General features: G+C 33.6%; 1 pseudogene; it reads left to right on the top strand.

Moving 5' to 3' along the window:
* The first annotated feature begins 819 nt into the window (after positions 1–819).
* LOC141516028 (ribonuclease H1 pseudogene) lies at positions 820–8,749 on the top strand (annotated as a pseudogene).
* The last annotated feature ends 338 nt before the right edge of the window (positions 8,750–9,087 follow it).

Below are 9,087 nucleotides of genomic sequence, written 5' to 3'. Positions count from 1 at the left end.
CATGTAATTGGGGGAAAAATAAAATATTATATAATGAGGAAAAGTGTGATAAAAAGTGTCTAGGGTGGCGCAGTGGATAGAGCACCGGCCCTGGAGTCAGGAGTACCTGAGTTCAAGTCCGATTCCAGACACTTAATAATTACCTAGCTGTGTGGTCTTGAGCAAGCCACTTAACCCCGTTGCCTTGCAAAAAAACTAAAAAAAAAAAAAAAAAAAGAGTGTCTAGGGGTTCCTGAGATCATTTTAGGATGTCCGTATGTGTGAAGTTAAAACTATTTTTATAAGGATCCTAAGATTTTTTTTAATTTCAAATATTGTAAAATCAATATGTGTATATATATATATATATACATAGATATAGATATGGATAGATGATAGATAGATGGATAGATAGAAGGATAGATATGGATGGATGGATGGATGGATGGATGGATGGATGGATGGATGGACAGATAGATAAATAGATAGAGTCACCCACACCACTCTCTGGAGTACTCGATAATTTTTAAAAGTATAAAGGCCTGAGATCAAAAAGCTTGAGAACCACTATTCTAGAAATTACTTCATACTGAAGGGTTTTACATTAAAATTATAACTTACAGGGAGCATTTTAGTCAAACCAAACAGGGAAACAAGTCAAGTTTACACTTTATGATGCTAAATTTTAACAGAATCCTACAGCTTTAAGAACTTCTAGGTTGAAATAAAGATACAACAAATCACAAAGATTTCAAATAATAATAGCTTTAAGAGAATAAATTAAATCTTCCCTCATCACATGCATAAAAATGTTGCCGTCTTCTGATATCATCTATACTCAGGTTGTTTTGTTTTAATTGCCAGCAAGCTGCATTCAAAACCTAGAGATGTAAGTTTCATGTTAAACCTTCTATATTCCTTAATTTTATTTATAAATTTTCCAATACTTTACTTCCACACAAATAGGCACAAATAACAAAATAATAATAGAGAAGCATTAATTAATTAATATATGTCTCAATATATGTCAATGTATATTGATATCAACATTATCACTGTGACATGAAGCATTCATTGTCCAGGTGAATACAGATGTTGTCATCCTCTACATTCACGAAAATGATAGGGAGAAACTGCTATTGTGTATAATTGGAAAACAAATAAAATATTTATATAAAAAAGATAGTTTGTTATTTTTTCTTAATTATGGAACAGACTTGGACATACTTGAAGACAACATGGGGGGGGGTTAATATATAGGGTAAGGTTGGAGACTAGAAGGGGGTGGGATGATGGAGAAGGCAATCCTTTGAAAAAGACGTATTTAACAAAGTGAAAGAGAATGAACTGCAAGTCAGATCTGAAGCCAAGAAAACCTGGATCTTGTTTCCAACACATCCTGGCTGTATACATCACTTAACCTCTCAATGTTCTTCTCAGAGGCCACTCTTTAAAATTCTAAGTTGTAGGGGAGATACTAGCCTGCATAGGCAAAGGATCTGCTTGTTTGTTTATTTGCTGTTAACCCAGGAATCTAAAAAGTCACATGTCAGTTTCTGCCCCTATTCTATTTAAAAATAAATAAACATTTTAAAGTAAAAGATCCAGTCCCCTCTGCAATGTGTTTCAAATTCTAGAAAATAAACTTTTAAAAGTTGTCTAAGACAAGTATAAAGGAATGCAAGCATATGAATGAGTTTTTTTATAATATGGTCATAAATGAATATATTCATTATATAGAAGTCAGAGGAGGCACTAAGAAGAAAAATAGAGGTTTTTCTGTCTTTTGCAACCTTTTAGTAATCATTTTGACTTTGATTACTGGGTTACCTCCATGAAGTTCAATTCTGCAGAGGAGGAAAGTGAGAATTTTCTCTTTTATTCTCCCCAAGGATAAGTAGGGCAAAAAAGCATCATCATGAAGAGCAAAAACTATATTTGAGCAGAACAATGACTGCCCTCCGGTGTTTTAAAGCAGAATTTAAAGGAAACAAAAATAATCTTTTTCAAGGTTGTGTCTTTAGGGTTGTGTTTTCTTATGTGTGGTCTCCTCTATGAGTTCTTTCACTATCTGGTTATTATTTGTATCCCCAATGTGTGTTTTGCACAAAGTAGGTATTATCTAATAAAGACTTAAGTCATTCATTCTATATATGTTAAAAATAAAGCCATTGTGAGCAAAGAGAAATAGACATTTACAATCTTATGGAAAGATTTAAAACAGCATGGTTCATTGGGAAAATTTCAACCTCTAAAAGCAGCGAATCTTGGTTTAAATCCCACATTAGGATCTACTATGTGTAAAAACCTCAAGCAAATCACTTCACCCCAAAGAGGCTCCTTTCCTCATCTGAAAACTTTCAGGTTGGAACTAAATCAATGGTTCATAGCCCGGGTCTAGTGATGGATGTCAGGGGATATGTAAACTTGGATGGGAAAAAAAATGCTTCATTATTTTCTAACCTTTGATTTCCCTGTAATCTTATAAATTTTTTTCTCTGCATTTAAAAACATTTTTCTGAGAGAGAATCCAGAGAGTTATAAGGGCAGCCTTGGAGATCTCTAAGTTTCCCTTCCTACTCTAGAAATATTCTTAGAAAACATAAGCAGAAAACAGTAGAATTATTCATTTTTCTTAAAAGTATGTATCTACATTATATATATATATATATGTAGTAAGAAAAAAAGTAAAATTATTCACTTTTTAAAACATATTCACATAAATGTGTATAAATCAGAAAACAGAATTATTCACTTTTCTTTAAACTATGTTATCCATATATATGGCTGTATAACAGAAAATAGAATTATTTACTTTTCTTTAAAATATGTATTCACATATGTATGGATAATAGAAAACAGCGGTTATTTACTTTTCTTTAAAACTTCTATCCACATATATGTGTGAAATAATAGAAAACAGTAGAATTATTCACTTTTCTCTAAACTGTGTATTCATATATATGACTATATAACAGAAAACAGTAGAATTATTCACTTTTCTTTTTAACTATGTATCCACATAAATGGTTATATGACAGAAAAAAATAGAATTATTCACTTTTTAAACTATCTGCATTTATGTGTGAATAATAGAAAACAGAATTATTCACTGTTCTTTAAAATATATATCCACATTTATGTGTATAACAGAAAACAATAGAATTATTCACTTTTCTTTAAAACATGTATTCATATGTCCATTTGTATGTGTATATAACAGAAAACAGTAGAATTTTTTCACTTTTCTTTAAACTATGAATTTTTTTGTTTTTGAAAGGTAATAGGGTTAAGTGACTTGCCCAAGGTCACACAGCTATGTAATTATTAAATGTCTGAGGCTGGATTTGGAGTCAGGTCCTCCTGACTCCAGGGCTGGTGCTCTATCCACTGTGCCACCTAGTGGCCCAAAACTATGTATTCACATAAATGGGTATATAACAGAAAACAATATAATTATTCCCTTTTTTAAAATATGCATTCATATATATGTGTGTGTAATAGAAAACAGTAGAATTATTCACTTTTCATTAAACTATGTATCCATATTTGTGATTGTATAACAGAAAAAATAGAATCATTCACTTTTCTTTAAACTGTTTAAACTATTCATACATATATGTGTGAATAATAAAAAACAGTAGAATCATTCACTTTTCTTTAAACTATCTATCCACATATATGTGTGAATAATAGAAAAGAGTAGAATTATTTACTTTTCTCTAAACTTGTGTATCATATATAAGGATGTATAACAGAAAACAATAGAATTATCCACTTTTCTTCAAACTATGTAACAACATAAATGAGCATAAAACAGAAAAAAGTAGAATTAATCATTTTTCATTAAACTATGTATCCATATTTATGATTGTATAACCAAAAAATAGAATTATTCACTTTTCTTTAAACTATTCACATATATAATATATATAATATATAATATAATAATAAAAACAGAATCATTCACTTTTCTTTAAACTATATAAATGAGTACAAAACAGAAAAATAGAATTATTCATTTTTCTTTAAACTATTGACATATGTATGAATAATAAAAAAACATAAAAAATTATTCACTTTTTCTTTAAACTATATAAATGAGTATAAAACAGAAAAAGTAGACTTATTCACTTTTCTTTAAACTATCTCTCCACATATATGTGTGTATAATGGAAAACAGTAGAATTATTCACTTTTCTTTTAAAAATCTGTCTACATATATGGGTATATAACAAAAAAAAGTAAAGTTTTTTTCTTTAAAATATATTCACATGTTTGTGGACAATAGAAAACAATAGAGGTATTTGTTTTCTTTAAAGAAAACATGTTTTAAAACATGTATTCATATATATGTGAATATCAAAAACAATAGAATTATTCATTTTTATTTAAAATATGATCTACATATATTTGTATATGTGTAGTGAATAATTCTACTGTTTTTCTGGTTATATTTTTGTTATATACACATATGAAAATATATATGTATATATATAAGCACTGGAAGTTAGTTGCCTAAATTATTTAATATTACTAAAATGTCATCACAATAACATAAAAACCTTGAACTATTAAGCTCAGTAGTATAATAGTTCTATTTTTATTATATGCCTACAATATTTTATTATGCTAATAACATTTTCAGTTAATTTTTTAATGAGGGTTTGTGTAAGAAAGTTCATCATTAATATAAGTAGATTTCTACAAATGCTAAGGAAAGAAATAATAGACGCAGTAAAGAGCAAAATATTCTGATATAACATCACAGAACCACCACTGGGTCCTGGGGCACTAGAGCACTAATTCTCTTCTTCTAGAGGGACCTGCAGCTCACCTGGTTAAGTTCCATAGAATCTGGCATCAATGAAGGGGGTCTGGCTCTTTTTTCTTGATTGGAGGGTAGAGGTGACTTTACAATCCTTGCCCCCTACAAAAGGGTAAATAAAAAGGTGCTCAATGTTCAGAATATACCTGGTATTGGACAGTTATTTATTTCCATACACAACAAAACCCACTTAAAACACAAAATAAACAAATTGACAAACTTGAAATTGTACCTTATGATCACTCTTCCAGGAGGTTAATTCCTTAGAACATCAAACCATGAGACATTTTGTGATACTTCTGAGTCAACATTTCACCTTCTCTTTAGCTCTGCCCTGTCTGAACATCTCCCTCAAGGTCCACTGTACCAAGAGTACCAGGGAACTGGACGGGTCCCTTAAGGGACAAGTCTCCCAAGAGGTGGGAGTGTGGCAATCTGCCATGAAAGAGGGAATACCTTCATTAAAGAGATCACAGGTTGGTTGGAATATTGAAGTACATGAGCACCAGCATCCTCAATTAATATTAATACGGGATGTTGAATTGCAAGAATATGTTGTTCCTATACAAAGACCTCCCAAGGGACACATGCAATGAAAAGCAAGACTTGAATGGATTGGGAAGGACTACCTTCCCCTCCTCTCACCCTTTTATCCCATGGTCTTGGGAGTTAGAGGTGTTTTTTTTTTTCCCTTTCGTTTGTCCTTTTAAATTCTAGGTAAAGATAGTGTAATCCCCCACTAGACTTGGGGGGTTGGGCTATGGTTACTTTGGAGTCAGGATTACAGTCCGGCTGTGTAACTAGACAGTCCAGAGCCTAGGCAGTGGAGGAGAGGACTGTGCTATTTGGGAATTGAACTAAACTGTGAATGAACCTAATCTCTTCTCTTCCTCAGAGGATGAAGGAGGGATTATGTATCCCCCAAGTGTTGGGAGAGGTATTTGTTTATTCTTGCTATTCCTTTGAAGTAAATATTTCTTTGAAAAGGCTAAGAATTAGGATATAGAGGATCCCCTAAAATTGAAAAACAGTATCAATAGAGGTGTATGTAACCAATGGCAGTGTATATATATTTCTTTAAGGGTACTAGAGAATCCTGAAAAAGGTATCATATATAACATCCATAGCCTTTAGGCAGTGGGAACCAAGAAGTTCCCTTATACATGACCATCAGCTACCTATGCACAAATGAACAAAGTATGGATAAGAAGCCAGGTACTTCTAATTCTAGGACACAAAGTTTACCTCCTAGGGATCTTTCAGGGAAATGAGACTCATGATCGGGATATGGCTCAATGAGTGTACACCTTCCTTCCAAAGAGAGAGAAGATGGGGGAGTGATGAATTCACAGTGGGTTACTGAGGAAGAATTGATGCAAACCTGGGTGTGAGAAAGTGACCACCTCATTCATCTTTGAACCTGTGATAGTGAAGGTCATCTGGTATGTACCCTCTATTATGAGAGGGTAGATTTCAGAGTTCAAGTCAAGGATTCCATGGCTTAGAATTCTGTAAGGCAGTCAGAAGAGTGGAAAGCTTTAAAGAATGAAATTCTGAAGACAAAAGAAAATATCTCAACCCTCCCCCCCCCACATCCCCTTCTCCACCATTCCAACTGGAAGAAAGGGAAAGTTGCCTAATGAAACCAATGTGGATGAATAAAAAGCTAATGGTGCTTACTCTCGCAGGGAGCTTAAAGAGAAGGAAGGGAAGAAAATAATTTGGAACTCAAACCTTTTCAAATGAATTTTTTAAAATGTTTTAAATGTAATTGAGGGAAAATAAAATATTTTTAAAGTTGGCTAAATTAAATTGTAATTTTTTTAGGTTTTTGCAAGGCAATGGGATTAAGTGGCTTGCCCAAGGCCACACAGCTAGGTAATTATTAAGTATCTGAGGTCAGATTTGAACTCAGATACTCCTGACTCCAGGGCCAGTGCTCTAGCCACTGCACCACCTAGCCATCCCATTTTAATTACTTTTTAAAGACGTGGATTGCTATCTTTTGTTGTTAAATCATTTACATTTCTCAATGTGCTCTGCCCCTTCCCCCAGACTCATCCTTTGTAAGAAAGAATCTAAAAAAGAAATTAAAATAGTTCAGCAAATCTAATCTATACTTTAAAAAAAAAGTCTGACAGTGTTGCATATTCATTTCTGAAGAAAAGGAAGTATCGTCTCTTATCTCTTCTTTGGGGCCAAGTTTTGTCATAGTTTTACAACCTGATAATATCATTTTCAGTTTTTTATTGTTATTCCCATTTTCATTGTTGGTTTTATTGCGTACATTTTTTGTGGTTCTGCAAATCACTATTTATATAATTATTTGGATAGTCTTCCCCCATTAGATTGTGAGCTCTTTGAGAAAAGGAATTGAGGTTTGTTCTTTTCTTTTCCTTATAACCTCTGCACTTAGCACAGTGTGCATTTAGATTGGCAAAAATAAAGAAATATTAATTATAATGATGGAAGCTCTTTAATACATCCATTTGTTATTGCTTAATCCTTTTTGTGATCAATGGGATTCATTCCCAAGCTAGCCCACTGAACTTGGAAGATTATCTGATTCTAGAAGAAAGCAAAACCAGCTAGCCACACTGAGAGTTGGCCTCTTTAGCTCCATCCACTGATCAGAAAAAAAAAAAAACAAAGAAGAAAATCTACTCATTCGAAAAGCTTATAATTTGGTTTGGTGCTTATGGGTCCTTCACGGATAATATGGACAATATAAAAAGGATATCCAATTGATTTGTTTTGTTTCCTGGCATTGTTTCTATGGTCTCATAAAGTCATTTTATAAATATTCATATTCACATTATACATGAAGATGTTAAATAAATAAGTAGGTGAGTGGACATAGTGAGAAAGAGATAATGGATAGATGTATGCTTAGATAGATACACAAAGAATCTGATATTTCTTGACGGTATGAAGCCCCTTCTTTGGAGACCCCCCTCACTGGTGCAGATTACCACCCCAATTTTGTAAAGTTCTTGGAAGATGGAAGTTGGAGATGAGGTGACTTGCCTTCAGATACCCAATGGGTAAGTGTCAGAAGTTACTTGGAGATGGCGCCCACTATGCCCCGGAGCAGCGCTCCCCAGAGTGACAACGGGTGTCCTCAGCTGTGGCGGGCACCGCCACCTGAGCACCGCCACGTTCTACACCGTCAAGAGGGCAAGGCCAGGGTGTTCCCCACCTGGAGTGAATGCCAAGCTAAAGGGAACCGATCTCCTGCTGCTGGGTTCAAGAAGTTTGCTACTGAGGATGAGGCTCAGGCCTTTGTCCGAAATACTTCAAGCCCTGAACTTCCAACAGAGCAGACAAAGAAATGCAACACAGAGGACCCCAAAATAAAACCAAGCAAGAGACCCTGTGAATCATCAGATGAAGATGAGCCTTGCAAAAAAATTGCAAAACAAGATTCCCAACCTTTACTTAGCAAAGATAAATTTTCTTATATGGGAGATGCAACCATGGTTTGCACAGATGGCTGCTGCTCCAGTAATGGGAAGAGGAAAGCAAGAGCAGGCATTGGTGTTTATTGGGGACCAGGCCATCCCTTAAATGTGGGTGAAAGACTTCCTGGGAGACAGACAAATCAAAGAGCAGAAATACATGCTGCCTGTAAAGCAATTGAACAAGCCAAGAATCAAACCATCAGTAAGCTGGTTCTCTACACAGATAGTATGTTTACTATAAATGGTATAACAAATTGGGTTAAAGACTGGAAGAAAAATGGCTGGAAAACAAGCACAGGAAAAGATGTGATTAACAAAGAGGACTTCATTAAGCTTGATAAACTTATTCAAGGCATAGACATTGAATGGATCCACGTTCCTGGTCATTCAGGGTTTCCAGGCAATGAAGAAGCTGATAGATTAGCAAGAGAAGGAGCTAAAAAATTTCAAGATTCAGCTTAGTATAATTTTTAAAATCTAATTAAAGAGCAAACCAAGTGCTTTTTAGTCATTATTTGTTTGAAAATTTGCTTCTAAGACATGAACAATTAAAAGTGGATTTGGTAACATTCTTGTTTCATCAGAAAGATAGTTTTCTGTTGAAATATACTTAAGTATATTAAATTATCCTTCATTTTACCCCAAAATATCTATTTATCTTTGGGAATCCTGTGAGATTAAGCATAAAGGATATTTAACTGACCCAACATTGTTCTCAAATTTTTGCATTGAAGTTCAATTCTGATATTGAGCAGTTAGTTTAGAAACTCAGTAAGTGCTACGTAAAATAAAAATGATGATAATCGTCTTCTGATTAAC

Source organism: Macrotis lagotis, chromosome 3 (assembly GCF_037893015.1).
Source record: "Macrotis lagotis isolate mMagLag1 chromosome 3, bilby.v1.9.chrom.fasta, whole genome shotgun sequence".
Taxonomy (NCBI): Eukaryota; Metazoa; Chordata; class Mammalia; order Peramelemorphia; family Peramelidae; genus Macrotis; species Macrotis lagotis.
This window is presented reverse-complemented; position numbering and strand designations above follow the sequence as displayed.